Here is a 6,368-nt window from a genome sequence, read left to right as displayed (position 1 = left end):
TAACAAATGTAGCATTAACTTACTCATAGGGCTCACTTTGCACATGTCCATGGGGACAATTGGAAGTAGAATGCAAGACACTTGAACAAGTCATGCAAGATTCATTAGATGCACGATGATGAATATGAGTAGGGGAGGAAGATACTTGATTTGACGAATTTTGGTTAATCAAATATTGATCAAACCTTTGAGACAAGGATTTCATCTCGGCGGCTATGTCATTGGAGTTATCAACTTGATATAAGCCGATATTCTTCCTTCCACCTAGGTTTCTACCATTTTTAGAAGACAAGGACCTATGCATGGAATTTTCACTCATACTTTTATACAATGGCCACAAATCATTTTCATGCTTATCAAGATAAGAACCACCTATAGATGTATCAACCATACCCTTGTGATTATCCGGTAAACTTTTAAAGAAATATTGGATTAGTTGCCACTTAGGTATGTCATGATGAGGGCACTTTCTAAGCAAATCATTAAACCTTTCCCATGCCTCATGAAACATTTCCCTATCCCCTTGAAAAAATTCTCTAATTGAAGTTCTCATGGCATTGGTCTTAGAAACCGGATAGTACTTTTTCAAGAACTCTTGTTGCATTTCCGCCCAAGAAGTTATCGAAAAAGGCCTAAGATTGTTGAACCATTATTTTTCCTTGTGTTTAAGGGTAAAAGGAAAAAGTTTAAGTCTTAACACTTCTTCCAGCATGTCCGTGTATTTCACGGTGGAACACACTTCAAAAAACTCATCCAAATGCTTATAAGGTTTTTCACTAGGAAGTCCATGATAGTTTGGAAGCATTTGAATAGTTTGTGGTTTAATTTCATAGTGATGTGCTCTAAATGGAGGAAATTGAATGCAAGTGGGTGCATTGTATTCATTTGGCACATAATGGTCTCTTAATGCAATGGGAGGATTCGCAATTGGTGGTGCTAAACAAACACCTTGATTAACTTGAACTATGGGGGATTGTGGAGCAAAAATTGGCCTAGGCATTCCTAATGGAACTTGGGCTTGTTGTTGTGGGTGAATGAATGGTCTAGGCATGCCTAACGGTACTTGAACATTTTTATGATGCACATTAGGGTGGAGGTTGCCTTATTGGTCTATGTGACCAAGGTCCTCCACATAGTCGTTATTCAAATCCTCCATTTGGTGAAATGGAGTGATGAGAACTACCTCTTCCCCTAGGATTACGAACAACTGATTCAAGATGCAAATTAGGAGGGACAAGAGTAGGATTCAATGACCTACAACCATGTATACACTGGCAAAGCAAATAACAAGCAAGTAACAATCACTTCGCCCCCGCAACAAATCAATCAACAAATCTCCACATTTAATGATCCCATACTCCCATGCTTAAACAACATGCAAAGAAAAGTAAATTGCTTCCACACGGGCTCATGATTTATCTAAAAAATGAAAAATAAGCCTCCATGCGGGCCGACAATTTAACTAGAGCTTAAGTTAGAAAGATCTCACAAAGGGTCCTTAAACAACTTCAATTCATTTTCAACTTCCAAGCTTTGTTATGCTTTGCATTTTTTTTAGATTTTTAGTCCTTTTTGTGCTTAGCTTATCTCCTTACTTTGAAGTTTCCTTTGCTTAACCTCCTTGCTCAATTTCACCTAGCCAAATAAGAACAAACACAATAAGTAACCAAAAATAAAAATAAAGAAAAGACACGATCAAAAGAGTTCTAATCCCTAATTGTTTCCAAAACACGGTGTTGCCAATTAAATCCCCGACAACGGCGCTAAAAACTTGGTGTTCGTCAAGCACTAAAGCCTAAAAGATGTGCAAAAGATAGTGAATGTGCAATGTAGCCAAGTTTTACGTTTATAAATACCACTACCACCATTAACTAAAAATATTGCAAGGGTGAGTAGGGATTGTCCCAAGGGATTGAAGGGCTACTAGTAATGGAACAATGCTTAGGGTTAGTAGGTCGAGTGATCAAAGGTAGGTTGCTTGGTTGATTAAGATTAAACAAGACCAATATAAAACGAGTAATTAAAGGGTGGAGAAAACAAAAGAGAGAGATCTTGGGACTTAGAGATCACCACTAAGCATCACCTTTCTATACACTCAATTCATAATTAATGAGGGGGAAAACATATGTTGCAACAATAGTGAGTGTGTGTGGTTGATTAAACAAGCATGGATGACCAATTAAGTGTAGTTTCTCTAAACAACACAATGAATTGTACAATATATCAAACTAAGCCATTAATCCTTCCTTTAAGTTTACAATCCCAACACATCACAAAATTAGAGAAATATACTACTTGCATTCATAAGTATGGAACATCAAACAATAAGCATGAATTGTCCTCCCATTTAACGACTAAGGTAGCTACACTACATCTAAGCTAATGACATGGAAATTAAACTAATTAGACTAAGGGAGAGGCACAATCCATCAAAAAATGAGTATGAACCATCAAATAAACCACAAGAGCATTCTATTAAGCACTATGTCTTGACAATCTCTAGATCTTTGGCATCAACACACATAGACATGCATTAACAACACAAGAGATAGAGATAAACACATGAACATCTATCCTAGCATACATAGACATATGGATAGAATGAAATGATCAATTGGAAGAATTAAACCACACAAATCATTGAATAAACAAGATCTATGTATACAAATATGTCAAAACATGTGTTACAACACAAATTCCCTCAAAAATACATAAATCAATGTAAAGAAAGCATGCTTAGGGCTAACTTTAGCCCCAAGAGGATGTCTAGCCACTCATGAATGGTGTCCTCCAACCCTCAAGGGCTATCTCCATGGTAGAAGTGCTTTTTTTCTTGAGGAAGATGGAAAACCTCTTAAGAATGACTCTAGCTTCCTCTTCTTCTTTTTTTCCTCTCTAAGAATTGTATCTAAGACTCTCAAAAACTATCTATCAAGGCATATATCTAAGCATATGTGTAAAAGTGGCTCATATTCCTTATATAGGTAGCTCAAATGTCACACCCAATGGTCTAGGCTCGTACACAAGGGCTCCTCCAATGATTGCACAATGAGAAAACTTTTAATGTGCTGGAAATATATTTTTTTCGGGTTTGAGAGGGTTCGGTCGATCAAACCTGTGCTATGATCAATCGAACATGGCTAAGATCTATCAAACTTTAGCTGGATCAATCCTCCAATGGCGGCGCCTTTTTGGATAAGGACAGATCTGAGATATTTTGGGGAATGAGACAAAAGTGGTAGGTAGGGTGGTACAATAGGATAAGATGGAATCTTTTCGATCGATCTGAGAATTATTGGATTGATCGAAATTTGTAGGATCTTTGGATAAAGACAAAAGTGCTTGGATCCATCTTGGAGAGTCTAGATCGATGAACTTTCGATCGATCGAAGTATCCTTGTGATCGATCGAACCTGTTGAATTTCCACACTTTGCTTCAATCTGCTTCCACTTTGCTTCTTTCTTTCATCCAGCTTGAGTTAGCTTCTTTTAAGCTCTTATTTGGCTGAATTAGCTTATTTTGGGGATAAGCACCTAAAAGGGGCAATAATACGAAATTATTCTAAAACGGAAAAGTTAGATAGATAAAGGTCCTAGAATACTTAAGCTTAAGAGGTTTAAAAGCGCACTTTTCAGCGCTCATCAGTATATAAAGTAAAATTATATTTTTATTGAATTTTCGGACTATTAAGTTTATGGAATCGAACCTATTTAAACTTGTAGTGATCAGTATGAGTATGTTTGTATAATGTTAAAATGGGTAAATTAATGATAAATTAATCACTAGCTAATTTAATATTCAAATTATGTGAGGGTTGATAGCTATCAAAGTGGGACAACCATAATGATTGATGAATATTAAATTTTGTAGTAGATATAATTAATTATAAATTTGTCACTAGATAATTTAATATTCATATTATGTAAAAGTTGATAGCTTCCAAAGTGGCCGAACCATAATGGTTGATGAATATTAATTTTAGTAGTAGACATAATTGCAATATTTCATGAATTATTGATACTTTTTATTTCTTGTGATATTCATGAATATCGAGTTTATTTAACCATAAAAAATAATTCTCCAAAGGGAATTAATTTTCAAGTGATTAAATGAACATTAAGGAATTGTATGTATTTTTTAATTAGGTAGATATAGGATATCCAAAACTAATTTATCTGTTTAATTAAATAATGTATCACTAACAAAGATATACATATAAATAGGGGTAAGTGCAAAAAACACCCCTACAGTTTCAAAAATGTGCAAATAACACCCCTGGTGTTCAAACGTCATCCCTGTAGTTTTAAAATAGTGTAAATAAGGGTTTTTTGTCAGATGGGTAGGTAAAAATATGAAAATACCCCCCAATATTCTTTATTCAATAATTTTTAAAAAATTGGAGAAGTTGAAATCACCCAAATAGACATTGACCTAAACTACATCGTTTTGGATAATGAAACACAGCACAATTGCAAACTACGTCGTTTTGGGTAGGCTTACGCATGTCATATACTACTTCTTCCCAAACACAGCCTCCACAGCCTCAACATTTCACACCGTTGCAAAGCTGCTCCTTCAATCAAACCAGTCGTTGATAGCGGCCGTCTCTACTTTCACCATTGCAAAGATTGACATGCCTGGGGTGGGCAAAGGAGGACTAGAGATTAAGATAAAAAAGAATGAGATCCACATTCAAGGGAAGGAAGAGAAAGAAATTGAAGATGCGTCCAAGGAGGAGGATGTCCCATAGAGGACATACACCGGCGTCTTTAATCTCCTCTTGGAAACTACGACGCCGACGAGATGAAAGAGTCCATCAAATTGGGTGTTTTGAAGTTGGTGATTCCAAAGCTCAATCCTTCTCATCTCGTCGCTTCCTCCCTTGCTTTTTGCCAGCACACCGGCGGTGAATATCGAGGCCATCCACCCTGGCACCGCCGAAAAATTCCCCTTTTGCTCATCCACCAAAATCACATCCCAACTCACTTCGTACACATGATTAGGAAGTAGAGGAGGGTTTTGGCAGAGGTGGGGGAATTGGGTGGGTGTAATGGAAGAGGGCAGATAATTAGATACAAAGACCACAATCCATCGCTCCGATCTAAAATTGGTAAAAGGGGATGATTTATCGATAATGGGTTCGATTGAATTCCACTTAATTTGGGGAAATTCAATCTTTTCAAGTTGTTTGGACTGCGATTCGAAGCATAAGAGAGCTGCAGTATCACCGACGTTTTGCAGGAAGAAAAGAGCTGCGACTATCGAGACTAGGAGGAGAATAACGATGATTTTGTAGAGGTTTTCAATAACCCATGTTGAGAAATCGAGGCTTTTGGCCTCAAAAAAGCAATTTGGATGTAGAGTTAGGAGTGTTCTGTTGTGGGTCTTTGGGGATTTTGGAGTTGAATGGTCATAGACCAACATTGAATCCGAACACTGAAACTTCCCACACTTTCTCTATAGTCCACACTTGTTCATGGGTATGGCAGTGGCGGGTGGATTGCTGCTCGTGTTACCTTCTATGGTGGGGGTGATGCCTCTGCAACAATGGGTATGTAGCGTGTATGTGTGTTTTTGTGTGTGTGTGTGTGTGTTTTGTTCTTCTTCACTTATAACCCATTTGGTTGATGCCTCTGGGATAATGGGTATGTAGTTTGTGTGTATTCCAATTTTTTAATTTTTTATTTTTAATTTTTATTTTTGGGTAATTTATTTTTGCAGGTGGTGCTTGTGGGTATGGAAATTTGTACAGCCAGGGCTATAGAACAAACACAGCAGCGCTAAGCACAACTCTATTCAAGAATGGGTTCAGCTATGGGTCTTGCCATGAGATTAGGTGTGTGAGAGACCCTAAATGGTGCCTACCTTGTTCCATTGTGGTCACAGCCACTAATTTCTGCCCACCAAACTTCCCACACTCTCTCTATATTTTTCTCACTCTAGTTTTCTCTCTCTAAAACACATACACTCTAGATCAACTGGGGAATTGGGTGGGCGTAGTGGAAGAGGGCGAATAGGCCACCGTCGGTGGAGATGTTGGTTGTAACAATTATATAGAGAGAGAAAAAATCTTTAGAGAGAGAGAATAAATAAAGAATAAAAATAAGAAAAGAAAAATTATATTATATTGAGAGAAGAAAACAAATAAAGAATACAAATACGAAAAGAAAATCATTAGAGAAAGAAAAAATAATTAAAATACATAAATATGAGTATTATATATAGAAATAAGAGTGGTGTGGTTGTCGCGGTCGTGCACCAAATTGCAATGAAGTGTGTAGTGTGGCCAAGTTTGAATTTATAGAATGTCACTACCACTACTAACTATTAATGTAGCTAAAATAAGTAGGGATCGTCCCAAGGGATA

The 6,368-nt window shown here is 37.0% G+C and overlaps 1 pseudogene; it reads left to right on the top strand.

Annotated features, from left to right (window-relative positions):
- The first annotated feature begins 449 nt into the window (after positions 1–449).
- On the top strand, positions 450–548 carry LOC132301842 (small nucleolar RNA R71; annotated as a pseudogene).
- The last annotated feature ends 5,820 nt before the right edge of the window (positions 549–6,368 follow it).

The sequence above is a fragment of the Cornus florida genome, unplaced genomic scaffold (assembly GCF_030987335.1).
Source record: "Cornus florida cultivar Cherokee Brave unplaced genomic scaffold, ASM3098733v1 CherokeeBrave_3.0.0_Hap2_Chr03, whole genome shotgun sequence".
NCBI lineage: Eukaryota > Viridiplantae > Streptophyta > Magnoliopsida > Cornales > Cornaceae > Cornus > Cornus florida.
The sequence above is the reverse complement of the archived record's forward strand: the minus strand, read 5'-3'. Positions and strand labels throughout refer to the sequence as shown.